Here is a 19,980-nt window from a genome sequence, read left to right on the forward strand (position 1 = left end):
TATAATATCAAGGACAAAGCTCTAAGCCTGTTTTCAAGACTTAAAGAGACTAAATATAAAGAAGACAATTCAAAATTTGCAGCTAACAAAGGCTGGCTTGAAAATTTTATCTAGGGCTGGACACTAAAGAATGAAAATAACAGGTGACGCTGCAAGTGCTGATGAAGATGCTGCACCTACATTTCCTGCTGAGCTGCAGAAAATTATCGAAGAAAATGATTATGATTACCACCAAATTTTCAATGTAGATGAAACTGGCCTCTACTGGAAAAAAAATGCCATCTAGAACTTTTATATCAAAAAAAGAAGTAGCGCAGTCTGGTATCAAAAGATATTGCTTAACTGTTATGCTTGGAGGGAATGCTAATGGAGATTTTAAATTGAAGCCGCTGCTTGTCAATCAAACTCAGAACCCAAGGACTTTAAAAGGATGTAACAAGAACTCTTTACCTGTAATTTGGTGGGCGAATCAGAAGGCTTGGGTTATCACCCAAAGCCTATTCGAAGATTAGTTTAAGTCTTATTTTTGTCTGGCAGTTGAAGCTTATAGCAAGAGAAATAACTTAGCTTTCAAAGCTCTTTTTCTTTTAGATAATGCACCTAGTCATCCAAATTCTCTTAAAGATCTGTGCGAGAATATGAAAGTATTTTTTCAACCAAATACGACATTATTGCTACAGCCCATGGCCATGGATGTCAATGCAACTTTCAAAGCCTGTTTTCTTAAAAAGACATTCTCAAAGGCAGTAGAAACAACAATGGGAGAAAATGTGATTATACTCTAAGAATTTTGGAAAAATTTTAACATTAAATACGCAATTGAAAACATTCATGACTCATGAGAGCAAGTGTCTTCTAGCTACATGAGAGCTGTTTGGAAAAACCTTTTGCCAGAATGCACTAATGACTTGGGTGGTTTTCAAAATCCTGTGAACAACATGGTTGAAGAAATCATTGCAACTGGTCAAGAGCATGGTTTTGATAGTGTTGATGCAGAAGATGTTAAAGAATTATTGGATTCAAATTCAAAAGATTTCAGTGACAATGATCTTCTTGAAATTGAACAACACACATATGAAGACAACAAACAAATGGAATGTGAAGATAAGGTTCCAAAAGAGATAACAATCAAAGAACTGGATGGAATATGTTGCAGTTTAGAATCATTTAAGCAGCAAGTAATGGATATGGATCCAGATGTTAATCAAAGAATGCTTGTTTGCCGAGGTCTAGAGAATCATTTTGCTTGTTATCGTAGAATTTATGCTGTTAAGAAAAAAACTAAAACTGTTCAAAGGACTCTTGATTATTGAAAGTTTATTTTTCACTTGGTTAGAGTATAATAAATTTAGTTTAATCCTTTATCCAAGTGTGAGCAAACAAAGTTTGCGCCTGAAGTATCTTCAGGACTGGGGTAAGGTGATACAGCACCAGGGCAACTCGTTGCAAAGGTGGAGCAAGCTACCAACACTCCTGTCTCAGTATCTCCTATAATGCAAAATACATCTCCTTGCGGATATGTCTAATGTTATGCATTAAGGGAAGGGCCACTACCCAGACTAGTTTCGACCTTTATTGAGGTCTCTTCAGTGGGAGCCAGGCCCAAGTTGAGATACCAGGCAGAAGCATTTGCAGGTCATCTCTACCTATCGGAGTTGCCAAATGGTGTGCCACCCTTTTTTAATAAATTACTCTGGATTTAGAGAAAGATGTTGAAAGTTTATTTTTCACTTGGTTAGAGTATAATAAATTTAGTTTAATCCTTTATCCAAGTGTGAGCAAACAAAGTTTGCGCCTGAAGTATCTTCAGGACTGGGGTAAGGTGATACAGCACCAGGGCAACTCGTTGCAAAGGTGGAGCAAGCTACCAACACTCCTGTCTCAGTATCTCCTATAATGCAAAACACATCTCCTTGCGGATATGTCTAATGTTATGCATTAAGGGAAGGGCCACTACCCAGTATCTAGTCTGGGTAGTGGCCCTTCCCTTAATGCATAACATTAGACATATCCGCAAGGAGATGTGTTTTGCATTATAGGAGATACTGAGACAGGAGTGTTGGTAGCTTGCTCCACCTTTGCAACGAGTTGCCCTGGTGCTGTATCACCTTACCCCAGTCCTGAAGATACTTCAGGCGCAAACTTTGTTTGCTCACACTTGGATAAAGGATTAAACTAAATTTATTGGACTCTTGATTACTTTTTTGATAAAAAAATTGCAGTAACTAGTGTAGGTACAAGCATTTATTAAAATTTACTTTGCATTCATTTTTTTATCTTTCCTAAAAGAGCACCATATAAAACAAATTATTAATACAGTAATCAATCATGGACGAATTATAATTTTTACCATTGATTATTATAATTGATTAACGCGATTTTGATATACGCGGTAAATCTAGGGATCAATTAATAGCATTAATCAAGGGATACCTATGTGTGTGTACACACACACATGCACACCACAATTCATATTCATCTCTTGCCTCATCTTCACCAACTTTGCTTTGTCTTGAATCATTTTCTCATTGTTATTGATTCTCACTATCTTGCTGTTAGCCACTCTGTTTCTCACCATCAGTCTTGAACACAATCTTATTGTTAATTCAACTCTCTTTCTTCCTTCCATATCCACAATCATGATTTTCTCCCTTATGCCCTCATATTCTTACACTCTGCACTGCCTTTACGCTCTTTGTTCAACATTGCTTATTGCATGTTCTCTACTGATTCAATGAAGCCTCGTAGCCCATTAGCTGTCACACTTCCTGCATACCCATATTCATTCACTCACCTTTCTTATTCTACTCTCCACACACACACAGTCTTCCTATACATACATATTACATTCATCTCAATATATCATCCTTAAAAACTCCACACCCACTCATGCTATTCATCTCTTTTGAAATCTACATAAGGATATCTCTTCCAAACAGGACAAACAGAAATTCGCTTATCTTGCTGCAGCCCATAAAACTACTCTCTTCCAACAATTGTGGACATCTTTTCCATAGATCAATAGTTTTAATTTGGACTTAACTCTCAAATACACATTTTAATAATGGCTTGAAGATGCTCATATACAGCTAGCTTTGTCTTTTGACCAATTTTTCTCTCTCTCATTTAATATAATTTATGCAAGTGGCTCTCCATCACACTTATTCTACAACTTATTTATACAACCTCATCATATGGTAATTTAATGTGATAGAGCATTATTCCTCTTATAATATTCACATTCTGTTGCTCAGTCTCCTATTATCAGAGGTGCTTTACAAAATGCACAAAACACATATAAGAGTAATTTTTTCTCACCATCCACAGGCAAGTTATTCTAGAACTTAAGTCTTATTATTATTATTAATCATATGCATACACAAGAAGCTGTAAAAGATCCAGTACATCAATGGGATTTGTAGGCAAGTGATTAGAAAAGAAAAGCAACCTGTTATATTTTTTGAACATAATGGAGAGTGTGCAGTCTTTAAGGAAAACCATACAAAGAAGACTGTTCCAAAGAACAGAGATAAACTGAATGAAAGAGGAGGATGAGAAGTTGATTCAGAATGTCTCAAGTTGAATAGTGAATGGATACTGACCAGCAGTTGCCTACATTTTTACAGGTTAAAGGGAAAGGGCAATACCGGGGACATTCAATTCAGCAGAGAATGCCTATCAGAAAGCAACTGGAGTGAGCCTGTAAAGGAGAGAAACTCATCAATTAACTGGATTGCCCATTTTGATTTATTGAACAAAAATGAAAAGTGTCCTTAATGAGACATTCCATTCCTCAATTTCAAATTTGTTTATTTTGAATAAAAATGGGTAATGTTTTTAATGCCAAGAATTATACTCTTGGCACTGAAGATACAAAGAATATAATTTCTTGGAATCTTTAATTTGTAGTATAACACAATGAAAAAACTTTCAACATCTATCTCTGACCCAGAGTATCTTAATAATAAGGTGATACACCTTTTCACTACTTACATATGAAAAACATATGACTTCTGCATTACTTCAACCTTTATATCTCTTCTGGGTCTGGATCCCATTGATGGTAGTTTGTTTCTCAGAGAGTAGGGAAGTTCTGTTCAATTGCTGGTTTCTGCCTGTCAATGGGTAGAGCCACTGCTTAGTTTCCTGTCCTAGAGCAACTCAGATCAGCAGTAATGATTTTACTAGTGATCCTTTAGGGTTACTCAGTGAGATTTAGAGTGATCTTGAAGATCACTCAGTTTCTGGAGAGGTATTCCTGCACTTTAACATACTTCAATAAAGATCAAAACCAGTCTGGGTAGTGACCCTTCTCATAATGCATTATACTTGTCTGAAAGGAGATGTGCTTTGTATTATGGGATGCTAACGTAATTGATGTGAAGTCATTAGCCTCTATATATACAAGTAGCCCAGTTGTGAAGGTTCGTTTGTTTACACTTAGATAAAGGGTTAAACCCAGAATATATAATTTCTTGGCATCTTTAATTTATAGCAAGAATCTATATTTAAGTTTTGTAGATCTGGAAAAAGCATATGACAAGTGCAAGAGAAACCCTCTTCAAAACACTACAATTAAATGGTGTAAATGGAATGTTATATCGGACAACATAGTTCATATCCGAATTGTAAGTCAGTAGTTTGAATTAAAGAAGGTAAGGGAAAATGGCTTGATGTAAATTCAGGCATTAGATAATGGTACACTATTCCCACTGTTATTTATCTCATCTATATGGATCACATTATAAAGGAAATGTTGCATTAAGCCTGATGTTAAAATTGGAGATGTTAATTTCTGAATAGAGCACCTACAGAATAATCAAATGTTTCACTTATTTGGGTAATTTTATAGCGAAGATGACAAACTGAATATTGGAAATATTAAATTTTCCATCAGAATAAGCAAATCTGGAAAGGGAATCAAGTGAATAAAGTGACAAATTATTCAAAATGCTCAACTAGCTATATTCCAGCTGTTCAAACCAATTTTAACTTACAGCTCTAAGAGAAGTGGTTTAAAAATACATCAGCTGATCTAAGACTGGAATATGCAGATATGAGAGTTTTAAAAAAAATTAGAAGAGTGAACGCTTTAATGGCAGAATTGTATTTAAAATTACAATATTAGGTAGGAACCTGACATTGTTGGCATTCAGGAATGTGTGACCTGATCTAATCTTATAGTCATTTAACCTGAATGGAAAAGGAAATTTATGAAACGGATGTCAGGATGATATAAAAGATACAGAGAAAGACCGAGAACTAGGCAGTTTGGTACAATAAGAAGTGCTTTAGAAGAATGATATATACCATACGACAATATTGGAGGAGTCCTAACAGATAATCCAAAGAGAAACATTTCTATCGAATTGAGAATAGACATGAGGAATTTGGTGAATATAAGGTTTATATGGTACAGTACGTTGAGTTCAAGCACTTACTTCCTATTATATCCTTACTTCCTATTTAACTACATTATTATGAATCTCTACTGATCCAATTGTCAGAGGGTTTTTTTTCCAATTTCTTTGTACAATTTTAACAGATATCCAAAGAAAAGTTGTTTCATTGTACTTTCTCTGCATATTACCAAATCAAATTTTTATGCTCCATCTTTAGAAATCAATTTTTCAGGTCATATGATACTATTTTTGGAACTGCCATGAACTGCTAGGTTAAACATATTCAATCAACCATTTATTGTTAAATGATTTCATACTTCTTGGGGAGTTTTGATCCCTCCCTCGAGTATAGTATGTCAAGGACTCCATCTTTCTTTCAAATCAATAAGAAATCAATACTGAAAAAGTCTTCATAGATCTTGCATCTGCCTATGATACCATATAGTATCATAGGCAGATGCAAGATCTATGAAGACTTTAAAAAAAAAGGACTCATTTAAATTAGCAAATATCCTCCAATGCAAAAAAAAAATAAAATAAAATCTTCTAAACTTAATGCTTTCAAATCATAAATTCCATGTGAGGCTTGGTACAAGAAAAAGCAGGACAAGATTCCTCCAAAATGGCCTCACCCGGTCTTGTCTCCAGCTCTCTTCGATGGTTATATATCAGACCTACCTACCTTCCATAAATTCCCACAAGTTCATGTATGCTGATGACCTAGCTATCATTAGTCATAAGCCTGGTTTTAGCAAAGTGGAGAAATCCCTTGACAACAACCTAATACAACTGGAAAACTATTTCAACTCCTGGTTTCTAAGACCTAATCCAGCAAAAACTGTCTCATCTACATTCCACTAGATCAACTCTGAAGCTAAATGCACACTAAATCTTAATTTTGTAATAAAGTCATAAACCATGAAGATTACCAAAAATATCTAGGAGTCACCCTAGAACTCGCCTACAAAAAGCATATACAACAACTGGGAAATAAAACTGAAGCTAGAAGCAATATCTTTAAACTGACTGGGGATGCGATGCAGAGCCTTTACACTTAGGGTGTCAGCCCTGGGTTTGGTCTTCTCAACAGCAGAGTACTATGCCCCAGTCTGGAGTAGAAGTGCTCACGCCAAGTTAATAGATATAAAACTGAACCAAACCCTGCATATTATCTCAGGTACTCTGAAATCAACTCCTCTACCATGGCTTCCTTTCCTAGCAAATGTCATCCCCACCAGATCTTAGAAGACAGACTATAACTTTGAAAAAATATAAAAAAACTAATCTGATCCTCTACAATTGATCTCAAATATATTAAAAAATCTGCCACGAACCCAACTTAGATCATCACTCCGTTTGGTCTGAGGACAGCTATTGGAAACTCACAACTTTAATCCTGAGGATGAACTGAGGAATCTTTAGAACAATTCTAACATTACCAATCGATCACTTATTGAAGATCCCTGTTCTAAGCCTCCTGGATTTGATCTGCCACACAAACAATGGTTCAACCTAAACAGGATTAGGACAGGCCATTGAAGATGTAAATATCAACTTCATAAATGAAAAATTTCCAATCAGCCATATTGTGAATGCTCTGCAAACCATGTCTCATATAATGCAGTCTTGTTCAATTTCCCATTTCCCAAGTGTGTGTGTGGGGGGGGGGGGGGAATAGCAGAATTACATCAAGCTACAAAGGGAGAAGTGCAATGGTTGTCCAATTTAAAACTTAATTTGTAATAAATATATAGCCCTAATCTGCTTTATTTGACCATACAAATAAATAAATCTTTTAAAAATATATTATTATTATTATTATTATTACTATTATTACGGGCAACTCCAGGGAGTCATTAGACTCATCGAGGGAGGCCCCAAATCATATTCATCACAACTATTTGACATTCATACAGTATCTATCATACCTCGCCTTAAACTCATTCACTGTCACAGCATCCACCACAGACTCAGGGAGCGCATTCCACTCATTCACTACTCTAAAAGTAAAGAACCCAGCTCTAACACCTTTACTAACCATACTTTTGCCCAGTTTCCATGGATGTCCCCTAGTCCTCCCACAACCAGCCCTGTTCTCAAAAATATCTTCTGAATTAATTTTATAGAAACCCTTCAGTAATTTGAATGTCTCAATCATATCTCCCCTCCTCCGCTATCAACCAATTTTTGCAACCCACAAATCCTCAACCTGTTCTCATACGGTTCATTCCACAGACCTGCTATCATCTTGGTCACTCGCCTCTGGATCCTCTCCACCTCCTCCCCATCAAGAAGAAACCTAGGTGACCAAATCTGAGCACAGTAGTCTAGATGGGGTCTTATCAAGGCTCGATAGAGAGGAACAATAACCTGCTTGTCTCTGCTTGTCAACGTATTCTTCAGCAACCAAGTGATTTGATGAGCTGTTTTGGTCACTTTTGCAATGTGTCCCCTAAATTTCAATTCCTTATCTACCAACACTCCTAAATCTCGTGCCTCATCAATTTCCTGGAGCAGGGTTCCACCAATGCAGTAAACTGCCGCCAATCTTTTCACCCCAAAATGCATAACCTTACATTTTGCCACATTAAACTGACATCCATTCTCCTTAGCCCAGACCTCCAATCTATCCAAATCATCCTGCAAAATTTTGACGTCATCTGCATTCACTATTGCCCTACCCAACTTCGCATCATCCGCAAACAAATGAACTGTTCCTCTCAGATCATTTCCTATATCATTTATGAACAAATTAAACAGCAGTGGTCCAAGAACAGATCCTTGTGGCACACCACTAGTCACAGGCCGTCTTGTGGACTCTACTCCCGAATAAACCACTCTCTGATATCTCTCCGTCAACCACCCTCCTATCCATCTCACCAACCCTATGTCCATTCCCATATGCTGCAATTTACTGATTAGAATTCCATGTGGAATCCTGTCAAAGGCCTTGGCAAGGTCCAGTAGAATCACCGTAAACCCATTACCCTTATCCAGTTCAGCCGTCACTGTGTTATAATACGTGAGCAAGTTACTGAGGCATGACCTACCCTTCACAAAACAATGCTGTCCCCGATACAGTATCCCATTTTCTTCTATCCAATCTTGTATTTTCCTCTTGGCTATTTTCTCTAAGACCTTGACAATGATTCCTGATATGCTAATCGGTCGGTAATTTACAACAGCAGTCTTGGAACCACCTTTATGCAGTGGAACTATTTTCCCCTCTTTCCACCCGCTCGGGACTAACCCAGACCCGAGACTCAAATTAAACAAAATGGTCAAGGGTACTGACAATGCTTTAGCTGTTTCTCGTACAACACGAGCTGGTATACCATCCAATCCCACAGATGTATTGATCGTTTCTGCAATGTCACCACCTGGATGATATACTTTTGCAAAGTGCTCACTCAGTAACTCAACTATCTCAACTGATTCAGTTACCTCCCTACCATCGGCATTCTTTAAAATCAATCTGCCATGTACATTTTTCCTTTTGCTTGCTACATATCTAAAAAACTGTTTAGGATTCTCTTTAGCCTGCATGGCCAATGTTCTTTCGTAATCCTTTTTTGCTTTTCTTACCACACTCGTCACACTTCTGGCCTGCGCTTTATACCGTTCATGTGCCTGCCGGTCACCCTTCTCCTTAAATTCCCTCCATAGTTGTTTCTTTTTTTGCAACTCAAGCTTAATGGTGTTATTCATCCATTTAACCCCTACTTGATTTATTATTCGGACTCTAGGTATACAGTCAGCCATTGCTTCATGCAAGCACTTCTTAACTACCTCCCATGCACTATCAACTTCTAGTCCTTGCAGTTGTACATGCCATGGCACTGAACCAATCAAACTCCTAAGCTTGTCATACTTTCCAGCCCGATAATTCCACATGTACCCTGTCTTAATTGAAAATTCTACACCTTTAGCCACCTCCCAAGTTAAGACCCTATGATCACTCTCACCGATTGGTGGCAATGTGGTCATATTTGTTACAGCCAAATCCTCAGATGTAATTACTAGGTCAAGCACTCTCTGACCCCTAGTATTTTCCATTACATGCTGTCGCAGATAGTTATCCCTTAATAACCGCGTAAAATCCAGTTCCTTCCTCCCGTGTGTCCTCTCCTCACTCCAATCAATGCGACCATAGTTGAAATCTCCCATAATAATCACCCTCCTTCCACCCATTTCTTCTATTTGCTTGTGCATACTGTCACCACCATCTTTTCCATCACCTGGTCTATAGCAGCACCCAATTGTATATTTAGTTCTGCTAGCCACAATCTCACACCAAATGGCCTCAAATGTGCTCTTTTCCCTATCCTGCAATTCAACTTCTATTCTCCTTGGCTGGAGCTCATCAGCTATCATCAACAATACTCCTCCCCCCATTTTATTCTCTCTGTCATTCCTGAACACACTATACCCATCACATTCAATCCCACTAATTATATCATCTACAGTCAGCCATGTTTCACTAATACCTATAACCTGTGGTCTGGAAGTGCCAACCATGGCCAAAAACTCTTCCTTCTTGTTCCTAATACTCCTAGCATTAGTGTACATGAATTTAAGACCCCCATTAGCCCCAACCCTACCTTGATGCCTTATATTAACTATCCCACTCAGATTTGTTGTCCTTATTTGCTCTGGCATATTATATTCATTCTTACATTCAACTGCCTCCATAAGGACCGTATCTCTACTCCCCCCCCCCCTAACAAATCTAGTTTCACTGAATTTGCACATCCACTACATTCAGCAACACTTTCTCAAGTCTTCTTACACCGTAACCATTCAAATGCAAGCCATCCATCTTATATAGATCCTTTCGCCCATCAAACTCACTCCACACATCCACAAATTCCACACCACTCGTCATACATAACCCACGCATAAATTCATTTGCAATTATAGCCCTCCTTTTAAACATTTCACTGTCATACCGTGGCAAAAGACTAATCATTCTAACTCTCTCACTCTTTTCTTTTGCTACCTCAAACAATTCATTCAGGTCTTCTATCATTTCCATTTTATCTCCTTTCAAATCATTCGTACCTGCCACAACAATCATTTCTTTCACCCTTTCCTTTTGCTCTCTAATAGACGCAGTTACATCCTTTATGGTTGCACCAGGTTAGTACGATTTTGTCAAATCCTCTACTAACACACCTCGTACTAACGAGTCTCCATACAGCACTCTATCCTTCATTTTGTTCATGTTCACATTCATACGTCTATTTTTCCTGTCATACCTTTTATTATTGGTTGGTTCATTCAGTCTCTACTTTTGTTCATGCACTCTAGCTGCTGTTTTGCTCTTTCTATCGCACTATTCAACAACGCGATCTCACTCAATGCATCTATCTCATCTTTTTTGTTCTCTGAGAAACCATTTATACTATCATTCACACTTTCTACATTCACACTCTCACAATTTTCATGTACAACCTTGCCGTTTCTTGTCATATCCCTATTTCCTTCATTCTGAAGGTTGACAAAAATATCACACTCACGATCCGAAATACACTTCAATTCCGCATTCTCCCTACATTTTCTACACACATTCAATCCTTTATTATCATCTAACCACACTCGACCGCACTCCGCAAAGCGTACATTTCACAGCTAGTACACTGACTCATTTCTTTTATGCTACCGTTCTTTGATAACGATGGCGAACCTTCATTACTGGCCGCCATTTTCCTTCGCACAGGTGCCATACTTATCTGTAACGTGTTTTGTCAAATTATACGTTATAACACACCAAAAATAGACGCACTAAAATACGCAAGGCAAACAAAACAAAACTACACAATATTAAGTCTAATATTGTAATAAATACATCTTTTCTTTTAAAATTTCTGAACAAATCTTATCTCAGTAATTACATATAACGATACACATCACTGCTAATCCTATGCATAGATGTGTCAAAACATCTATGCCTTAAAGAAAACATCTTTTCTTTAACTATACTGCCGAGAGCAACATGTTTAAGGTAAATACTTAAGCTGTTGATATTAAAATGTTATACCATAATCATTCACTCGAGTAAATTTTAGATTTTAAAGGGGGGGGGGAAAGGACTGCTGATCTTCTACCTTAATAGGCCATAATTATATACAGCTATACCCCGACTTATGCGAATCCGGAGTTATGCAGTTTCTTATATGTACGTATTCCCATCCCGCTTCACCACTAGTCGTATCTTTCCGGCGCCAGCCACATTCACCAGTGTTGCACATGCTGTGAACAAGCACTGACTTGTTTCGAGCGGCCTCCATTCATACACGATTTTTATAGTCTACAAACCTTGCGATTGTTTAATGTTATGTTCTTGATAAATATTTCATCACAAAAAAAAATAATAATGTCGTCCAAAAGAAGCAAGTCCGATTCTTCTACAGCTAGCAAGAAAAAAAAAACATTGACTTTGGAAACAAAACTCAACATTATTAAGGATTTTGAAGGCGGAATGAAAATTTGTGAGCTAGCAAAGAAGTTCTACAGGAATCCACAGTAAGAACAATCATAAAAGAAAGGTTTACAGATTTTGGTGGACATAGATTCTAACGAGGAATGAATTGTAGCCACAAGGCAAGGAATAAAAAAAATCGTTAGCTTGCTATGAAGAAATTTTGTGTGACATGAAAAAGACATTATGCCGTTAGACGAATCTATTAGATTTTTTGAAACCATCAACATCGAAATAACTTTCTTTTTTTTATGTACGAAAAACTACAATTATGATTATATTTCTTAAAAAATATAGGTGTTTTTGTAAACCTTTGGTCCCAATTGTATGTTTGTATATATAAATTACATGCAAAATTATACCCCGAGTTACGTGAATTCGACTTACGCGCTTTTTCTTGGTCCCACCTACCGCGTAACTTTGGGGTATGACTATATATTAAACGATGTATGCAACTACGAAGGTCACCAAATAATATTGCACATATTTATATCAGTTGGGCAATTGTATAAAAGCATTTAGTCTGAAATGCTGGCCTGATTGGTAGCTTTGTCTTTGCAGAAGTTACTTTGGGATTGAACAGCAAAAAAAAGAGAACAGTTAATAAATCCCATCACACATCCTGCCATTTTCTATACATTTTTAAATTTCTGATATGGTTAATATAATTTAAACTCATAAGCTTACAGAGTACTCCTTGTATTCTGGTTTTGTTAACTTATGAATTTAAATTATATTAAAATGCTTCATGGATGCTGTTGTTTTGGAACAATTCTAACATTACCAACTGATCACTTATTGAAGACTCCTGTACTTCCACATACACTCCCTCTTAACTGAAATTCCACACATTTAGGCAACTTCCAGGTCAAGACCATATGACTCTCACCAATTGGTGAGAATGTGGTCATACTGGAAACAGACAAATTCACTGATGCAATATTACTAGATCTACAACTCTCAAAAACCTTAGCACATTCCATCACATGCTGCTGCCTCAGTTAATTATTCCTTCGTAACTGCATAAATTTCAATTCCTTCTTCCCATTCATCTCTTTTTTTTATTTGCTAATTCTTATTTTAAAGATTTAATTTGGCCCAATGGAGAAAAAAAGCACCAAAGAAGAGCAATTTCTTTGGAAATAAAAATTGCAATTTTAGATCGCTTAGCAAAAGGAGAGGGATCTACAGCGATTGGTGAACTTTTTAATTTAGGCGAATCTACTATAAGAGCGATTAAAAACAATGAAGTCACAATAAGAAAATCTGTCATTTCTGGCACAAAACTAAGTGCCAAATTATCATTGTACTCAAGAGATGCTTTACTAGAAAAAAACAGAAAGAGTCCTCGTAATTTGGATTGAAGAATTAACTCAAAGAAGAATTCCTATAAGTGGTTGTTTAATTAAACAAAAAGCTCTTCGGTTTTATGAACAGATGAAGAAATTGGAGCCGTCTACTTCTGCTTCCCAGGCTGATAAAGAATTTTCAGCTAGCAAAGGATGGTTAACCGGATTTTTAAAAAAGGAATGCACTTCATAACGTGAAGATTACAGGTGAGGTTGCAGCAGCAGATGAAAAAGCAGCCAAAAATTTTCAAGAGAAGTTAGCCAAAATGATTGAAGATGGTGTATATTGTCCCGATCAAGTGTTTAACGCTGATGAAACAGGATTGTTTTGGAAGAAAATGCCTAGTCAAACCTACATCGCAAAGTCTGAGAAAAAAGCAAGTGGGTTTAAAGCAAGCAAAGATCGAATAACGTTGTTACTTTGTAGCAATCCATCAGAAGATCGAATGTTGAAACTCCTCCTAGTAAATCGATTTCTAAGACCACGTGCTCTAAAAGGCAAAGATCTAAAACAGCTGCCTGTACATTAGATGGCTAATACAAAGGCCTGGGTAACAATTGCTGTATTTACTGAATGGTTCAATAATTGCTTTGTACCAGAAGTGGAAACATATATGAAGCAAAAAGCTCTCAATTTTAAAGTTTTATTAATTGTTGACAATGCACCAAGTCATCTGCATTTAGAACATCCAAATGTGTTTTTTCCACCCAATACAACAAGAATTATTCAGCCATTAGATCAAGGCATAATTGCTACTTTTAAAAAATATTACATTAAGCACACTTTTCAATTTATATACGATAAACTAGAAAATGAATCATTAACAGTAACTGGCGTTTGGAAAAAATTTTCTATTTTGGACTGCTTAAACCATGTTGCATCTGCTATCGCTGAAATAAGACCACAAACTTTAAATGCCTGCTGGAAAGCAGCTTGGCCTGGATGTGTTGCAAACAGTGCAACCATCTACATTATCAGCTGAAATCATTACTTTGGCACAGGAAATTAGTGGAGAAAAGTATGGAACGTATCCCTAATTTTTCAACATAAGTTAGGTCTTTTTTTTGTGAAATTTTTTATATGTGGTTTTCTGTGGAACGTATCTACTGCATAAAAAGAGACTCGAATGTATATTGTTCTACCAGCCACTGTCTCGCACACCAGATAGCCCCAAATGTGCTATTTTCACTGGCTTGCAGTTGAACTCAACTCCTTTAGTTGCAGTTCATTGGCTATCATCAATAATACTCCCTCCCCACATCTTTTCTTTCTATCCTCTCTGAAAACACTATACTTTTCATATTCTATCCCACTAACTATAGCATCTTCATGTCTCGGTACTGCCAATAACCTTTGGCCAGAATGAACTAATCAATGCTAAAAACTCCTCCCCCTTATTCCAAATGTTGCTTTCATGCATATACAAGAAGTGCAATAGCCCCTTAGGCCCACCTCTGTCCTTATGCTTTATACTAACTATCCCATTCTGGTTTGTTGCCAGTAGTACTAACTTAGACATTTTATGCCCATTCTTACACTCAACTGCCTTACTGGTATCTCTGTACTCATTCAACAGCTTCTCTCTAAAAGCTCTAGTTTCTCTGATTTTGCACATCCACTGTCACTTCATTCAACAACACTTTTTCCAGACTCTGAACACCAAATCCATTCAGATACAAGCCATGCTTCTTGTATATGTCTTTTTTGTCCTCACATCCACAAATTCCACATCATTCCTCCTGCATGACCTATGCATCAATTTATTCACTATTATGGCCCTCCTTCTCAGTTTAAATTTGTCATACTGCAGCAACAGACTCGCTATCTTAACTCTCTCACTCTTTTCTTTTATTACTTTCAGTAACTCCTTAATGCCCTTCCTCATGCCACACTTTTCTCCTTTGAAATCATTCGTTCCAGACAAAACAATCAACTCTTTCACTTTATCCTTTAGCATTCTAATAGCCTTGCTGACATTGTTAATTTTTGTACTCAGGAAGCATAATTTTATCCCTTTCTCACCAAGTATACCTTTATGATAGAAATGCATATGACTCTTTAATTTTTCCTTCTCTCTTAGTCAAGCATTCTTTTCTCTTTTCTTGCACTTCTTTCTTTCTGTTCTCAGCTGAACCACTCACCAGACATTTCTGCATTTGCTCCAGCTCATGCTTTGTCCTATGTATTACTCTGTAACCATGCGATTTCCCTCATTATGGCCAACTCTCATTTTTTACATACATCATACTACTATTCTTTCAAACATTTTTACTCTCTCTCTCTCTCATGCCACTTTTGATCTCTTTCAATCCTGTCTTCCATTACACTTTCACACATATTCTGTGTTCCATCCACTGCTTCAATCTCTCAACCTGACCCAACACTTCTGACACTCTAAATGATTTAACTTCTCATGCAAGTTGCTTCTTATTTACTTTTTTTTACTGGTCTTTCCCAAATCAAAAATAAATAAAAATGAATCATGTTAAAAAGGGAAAATGTATATTCAATTTTTATTTATTTATTTATTTTTTTTGTTTAATAGCTAGAAACTACTAGAGGGATGGATGAGAAGGATAGCAATAGCTAGAAACCAATGATCATAACCTAGAACAGAAAAGTAGAATCAGGCCCTAGTCAAAGGATATGAAGACTTGAAAATTAAATGATAGAAAGTTGGATGTTATATAACTCACAAAAGGTAAAAAAATGAAATAATTACAAAACTGGATCATATAAACAAAATAAGATTTTAAAAAGTTGATTCATAACATGCAAAATAGTGTTCCAACAATTTTAACATAAGAGTTAGAATCAATTAAAATAGTTGAGATCTGAGAAAGGGATTAAAAATGAAAGCTTTGTTCAGTGAGAGAATGGATATGCAAAAAATCAAGGAACAGAAAAGGAATAAAAAAAAAAAATAGTTAAATTACTGCTTGATCACTTCATGAAAGTGAACCATTTGGGTGAAGATAATGAAGTAACTGACATAACAGGGAATAATGTAAGAAGAGAGGTAGTGAACTGGAGGTATGCAGGATATTAAGACATCTCAAATGTGCCTACCGACATGAGAGTAGAAGAGATATTAGTTTGTGTTTTATGGGAAAGTGCAAGAGAAATAATTTACTCACTTTCAACAATAAAGTGAGAGCTAAATGGGACAAAGGAAATTGCTACACTGTGCAAAGGAATTTGACAAAACACTACACAGAGCCATACTGTACATCAGAGTAAATGAGGATGGACATGAGGCTGGTGATATGAGTAAGAGGATAGCAGATGGATAGACATCAGAGAGTAATATATGAAAGAATGCATTAAAGAAAAGACAAATTACCATTGGTACCACAAGGCTCTGTGCTTGGGCCACTGCTGTTCAATTTGTACATTAATGATATGCTAGAAATGATTTCAGTGGGAATACCTAGTTGTTTTTGATGAAGTAAAACTAGAAAGAGAAATAATGTAGAAGTTCTGCATAATGGATCTAAATAGACTGGTAGTTTGGACAAAGGATAACAGCTGCCAATTCAATGTGCTCAAGTGTAAAATTATGCTTTTATGGAAAAAAGCAGCAGAGGCTATTATTACATAGATCAAACTGCACAGCAAGAAAGGAAAAGACTTGAGATTTAGGGGAAATGAATAGAGAGGTCGAGTTCAGAGGATATATTGCAAAAGTGGAACAGTTCATAGGATCACTTAAATGCTAATCAACATACTGATAAGCAAGGATAAGGAAGTTATTATCCCTGTTTATAAGATATAACCATATCTAAACTAGTGTGCACAAATTTGGTTGCCTAACATTTTGGAGAACTGATGAAGAAGATCCAGAGGCAAGTGACCAGAATGCTGACTAGTCTGTGGAGTGGAGGACAGATTGAAGATTTGTAGGTAACAGAATTTAAGATGACAGAAAGAAAAGGAGATATTATAATAACACAAGTTACTAAAGGGATTTTATAGAGTAGATGCTAAAGAAATATTTTAATGTGACTGGAAGGGAGACAAAAAGGGATCAATCCCTGGAAGTTGCATAAGACTGGTTAGTAATGGCATAAGGACTAGATTTTTTGTGAAAATGAGGTGGTTATGAGTGACATGTCAGTGAATGAGTTTAAGGAGAGGTATAATAGGCATTGTGTGAATAATGTTTAGCCCAAGTTTGGTTAGTTTGAAATATTTCAAAATGAGCAAGTCATTCCGTCCTCAGTGAGATAAAAAAAAAACTGCACAACCTCGAAAAAGAAGGTGAGAATGTACAATATCAGCTAGCTGTTCATGAATGCTCTGTTATATACCAGAGACAAGTGTGTTGCATTGCTGGAATCCTTTCACATGATTTAAGTAAATTACCTGTGTATAAATATATAACACTTACGAATCAAAAAATAAATAAACTAATTAAGATTGCTTAAGATTAGAATTTTCCTTATTTTACCTTTGGCAGAGATAATTCATCATTCAGATTCAAGTTGATGTGATGTAACAGGCTTTCAGAACAGTCCATAATGAATGTATGAATGAACAAGGCGAGTTAAAAGATTCCATTTCCAAATAAGTAACCAGCAAGCAAGTTCTGTCATCACATTTAAAATTTAAATGTAACAAACTTTTTTTTTTTAACTGACCACCAAAGATAAGCAAGTTCCCCATTCTCTATTCGATGTGTATGTAAGTGTAACTGCTCTTATTTTGTTAAAATTGGATGTCTCATAGAAAAAAAGGTTTACTGAACACCAAAAACACCTGCTATAGTGAATTAATTACACGTGTGGTCTAGCCCAATATGATGTTAACACTGAATGCAGAATATTTTGAAAGAGCATTAAGCTGATCCACAGAAATAGTTTTAGAGGTATGTGTACTTTCAAGGAGAGTCCTACAGCTTTGTTAACATTACTCAAAAAATTAATGAGGTGGGTTATCCATGCCAAACATATAGGAAATTCTCATCTTAAACAACATTATGTACTTCACATAAACCTTTTATCTCAGTCTATCAGAAAGAATTTTGACAGTGGAGCACACACATTTCTCTCTGCCATGCACTTGCCTTCAGTTAGCCAGTTGCTAGTCTTAACTTGTTTTTCAATCTGTGTAGCATTTTTTTTATCACTGAGGATAAAATAATTTACGTGTTCAAAAATATCTGAAGTGTTAAAAAATTAGAAAAAAAAATTAATAACTTTTCACTGTGTGCATGTGTTGAACTAATATCACAAAATATATATAATAATTAGAATATTTTTTGAATTAACACTTACCTGAAAAAGTTGAACTTTTCAAAAACTATTACATTCCTGAGTTTAAAGCAGAGGCTGTGTTATTACTTTGAAATTTAATTATCACCTGATTGATAGATATATTCTGAAAATAAATATATTTGTAGATAAATACTGAGTAAAGAGAACTAAATCCATTGTTAAATTAAAAGTATTTTAACATTTTATCCAACTAAATAACATGCTGTTGCAAGTTTTTTGGTTATACTATAAATTAAAGATGCCAAGAAATTACATCCTTTATCCAAGTGTAAGCAAACAAAGTCTGCACATGAAGTACCATCATGACTGGGCCACTTGTATATAGAGGCTAATGACTTTACATGAATTGCCTTTGTATATGATACAAAACACACCTTTAGGATATATATAATGCAATAGTTGATTACTTAAGTATAAAGAGCTAATAAGCTTCATTTCGGATGTGAAAACATTACTTAAATTAAGGGGATATTAAATCCCGCATAGTTTTAATTTAATTTAAGTAATTAATTTAAGTAATGTTTTCATTGCTGAAATGAAGCTTATTAGCTCTTTATACTTAAGTAACTTAATGGTTGCACCTGTTTAGAAAACTTGTTCGCAGAATACATAAGTTCTTTTCGCTATACACTTTGGTATTAGGTCTAGCTACTCACTGATGAAGCCTCAAAAAAGGCTGAAACCGGTCTGGGTAGTGACCTCCCTCCATAATGTAATAACAGCATACATTTCCTAGAAAATGTGTTTTTACATTATGGAAAATACCTAAGAATAGCGATCTGAACTTCCTCCACCTTTGCAACGAGTTGCCCGGTATTGTACTACATACTAGGATCACTTGCATTGGCTAACGCTAGTGTCGCTGATACTTTATAGTTTACTATATTCGGCAAGAAACTCTCTGATTCCGATCTTTGAGTTTCTTATTCGGTTTTAAAACTATGCGGGATTTAATATCCCCTTAATTTAAGCAGTAGTTGATGTTTGTTAAGCTTAACAAACATCAATTATGCACTGCATTTAAACCATATGTGGAATTGGCAACTCTCATCCGTTCACCCAAAGACAGAATCTCTCCTTTATCACAACCAGGAGTCTATGAAGTGCCCTGTTCGTGTGATCAAGCTTATTATGGACAGACAGGAAGAACTGTGGACATCTGCCTCGGTGAACATAAAAAAAACATCTGGCACTATTGTTATGGCAAGTCAGGTCTAGCAGACCATGATTTAGATACTCCTGCACACAGGATTAATTGGAAAAAAACAAAAGTGATGCACAGAAGCTTTAATAAATCATAGAAGTTGAGGTTTGGAGTATATTTCAAGGCTTCTGTTGTTTCCAGGAAAAACAACAGAAGCCTTGAAATATACTCCAAACCTCAACAAGAGTATGGCTGTATAAATTTGTCAAAAATTTGGGAGACGGTCATCTTAAGACAAAATTAATACATTTTTTCTCCGTTCCCCCC

General features: G+C 36.0%; 1 protein-coding gene across 3 annotated transcripts in view; it reads right to left on the bottom strand.

Annotated features, from left to right (window-relative positions):
- Positions 1-19,980, bottom strand: part of LOC150093840 (polypeptide N-acetylgalactosaminyltransferase 2-like) — a 137,355-nt gene that overhangs the window by 98,221 nt on the left and 19,154 nt on the right. For all 3 annotated transcript variants that reach the window (XM_090412709.1, XM_090412707.1, XM_090412710.1), the window contains exon 2: positions 18,510-18,612. The gene's annotated coding sequence lies outside the window, so the exon portion shown is untranslated. The remainder of the gene's footprint in view (positions 1-18,509; positions 18,613-19,980) is intronic.

The sequence above is a fragment of the Typopeltis vanoorti genome, chromosome 23 (genome assembly GCF_054136105.1).
Source record: "Typopeltis vanoorti isolate ZY-2024b chromosome 23, IOZ_Tvanoo_1.0, whole genome shotgun sequence".
Classification (NCBI taxonomy): Eukaryota; Metazoa; Arthropoda; class Arachnida; order Uropygi; family Thelyphonidae; genus Typopeltis; species Typopeltis vanoorti.